The sequence below is a fragment of the Oncorhynchus kisutch genome, linkage group LG2, assembly GCF_002021735.2.
Source record: "Oncorhynchus kisutch isolate 150728-3 linkage group LG2, Okis_V2, whole genome shotgun sequence".
Taxonomy (NCBI): Eukaryota; Metazoa; Chordata; class Actinopteri; order Salmoniformes; family Salmonidae; genus Oncorhynchus; species Oncorhynchus kisutch.
The window spans coordinates 56,453,914-56,456,586 of NC_034175.2; positions in this window are offsets into that span (position 1 = coordinate 56,453,914).

The following is a 2,673-nucleotide window of genomic DNA, read 5'->3' on the forward strand; positions in this document are numbered from 1 at the left end:
TCAGATCCAGTCTACCTCAAAGCAGCTGCCTTGGATCTGGCTTTTTCTCTGATGTGGGTGGAGCACCATGTGCTGGTCAAGGAGGAGGTGGCACAAGAGTGAAATCTAAATATTGAGTTTAAAGTAACTTTTTCTCATCATTTAATCCAATTGACTGCAACAATAATAATTTTTCAGTGTAACCCACTGCATCACCAATACTCTAATACTGGCCTTTTTGTTTCTGCTATGCTTTTACATGTTTTGCCAGAACTGATTCTGCAAGATGCTACAGGGACTGAGCAAGCTGTGCCTCTTGTTGATGAGGAAGAGCGACCATAGTTTTGGACAAGAAGAAGGGCTGTTTGCAGCATACTGTAAGAGGTAGAAGAAAGGTGTTGGGACCACTCCAGCACTACTTTGACATATGCAAAGGACAGAATGCCCTCTTGTAGAGGTCGACCGATTATGATTTTTCAATGCCAATACCAATTATTGGAGGACCAAAAAAACCAAATACGGATTAATCGGATGATTTAATTTTAAAAAATTTGTAATAATGACAATTACAACAATAATGAACTTATTTTAACTCAATATAATACATCAATAAAATCAATTTAGCCTCAAATAAAATGAAACATGTTCAATTTGGTTTAAATAATGCAAAAAGTGTTGGAGAAGAAAGTAAAAGTGCAATATGTGCCATTTAAGTTCCTTGCTCAGAACATGAGAAAGCTGGTGGTTCCTTTTAACAGGAGTATTCAATATTCCCAAGTAAGAAGTTTTAGGTTGTAGTTATTATAGGAATTATAGGACAATTTCTCTCTATACGATTTGTATTTCATATACCTTTGACTATTGGATGTTCTTAAAGGCACTTTAGTATTGCCAGTGTAACAGTATAGCTTCCATCCCTCTCCTCGCCCCTACCTGGGCTCGAACCACGAACACATCGACAACAGCCACCCTCAAAGCAGCGTTACCCATCGCTCCACAGAAGCCGCTGCCCTTGCAGAGTAAAGGGAACAACCACTCCAAGTCTCAGAGAGAGTGACGTTTGAAACGCTATTAGCACGCACCCCGCTAACTAGCTAGCCATTTCACATCGGTTACACCAGCCTAATCTCAGGAGTTGATAGGCTTGAAGTCATAAACAGCTCAATGCTGGAAGCACAGCGACGAGCTGCTGGCAAAACGCACTAAAGTGCTGTTTGAATGAATGCTTACGAGCCTGGACACACTAGAAAACTAGTAATATCATCAACCATGTGTCGTTAACTAGTGAAAATGATTGACTGATTGTTTTAATGCTAGCTAGCAACTTAACTTGGCTTCTTACTGCATTCGTGTAACAGGCAGTCTCCTCGTGGAGTGCAATGTAATCAGGTGGTCATTCTGCCCCTGAACAAGGCAGTTAACCCACCATTCCTAGGCAGTTATTGAAAATAAGAATGTGTTCTTAACTGACTTGCCTAGTTAAATAAAGGATAAATAAAGGTGTAAAAAAAAAAACGTCCAAATCGGTGCGCAAAAATACCAATTTCCGATTGTTATGAAAACTTGAAATCGGCCCTAATTAATCAGTCGACCTCTACCCTCTTGTTCTGGGCAATGAACAGGAAGGCTCTTCCTTCACTGTCCCGAGTGGACATCAGGGTCTATGCAGTGCCTGCCTCCAGTGCTCCGGTGGAGCGTGTCTTCAGCCATGGTGGCATCATACTGAGTCCTCATCGTGCACATATGACTTAAGACTTTTATCAAATTTGGTATTTTGCAAATGCAATGTATCATAGTGCCCTGAGATAAGAGAAAAAATGAAACTGTTTATGCATTACACAATCTCCCGTCTTTGGGATCTGTATTTTTTCCTCAGACATTCAGGCCAGTGTTCAAATTGTAGGCATCAGTTCAGTATCAGTTGTTTAGATGCATCTTTTAATAAATGATTAACTTTATGGAAGGATTGTTTTAGGTGTGTAGAGTATATCTGGAGAGAGCACTACAATATTTTGTTGTCTCTCATGGCTACCCATGTATTTCCATGGAAATAAAGTTTATTTGGAAAGTAATAAATATATAAGTATTCATGATTTGCATAAATGTAATATACTATTACATTTGGTGAAGAGCACATTATGACTTGTTTAGGACTCGAAACTTGACTCGGACTTGCCTGTCTTGAGTGCTAAGACTTACTTGTGATTTGGTCCCACCTCTGCAGAGTTCCACTACGATCATTTAACAGGGCTTATAGTCATACATTGTCAATATATCCGCCACCACATTTAGCTATCAGAGGAGAGACATACTGCTATGGGAGCAAACATAAGCAAATGAGTCAACATGTACCAATGACTCCATTCAAAAAAGTGGCAAATGTGCTCACAGGAAAAGGGTTGCAGGTAGCCTCGTGGTTAGAGCGTTGGGCCAGTAACTGAAAGGTTGCTAGATTGAATCCCTGAGCTGACGAGGTAAAAATCTGTCGTTCTGCCCCTGAACAAGGCAGTTAACCAACTGTTTCTAGGCCGTCATTGTAAATAAGAATTTGTTCTTAAAATGACTTGCCTAGTTAAATAAAACGTTACATAAAAATGGATGGCGCCAAGTTAGCAGACAAATGTGTATTTAAGAAAAGTACTCAGACTTATTTGATATGTTCTTGTCACAAACACACTGGCTATGCCATGGAGG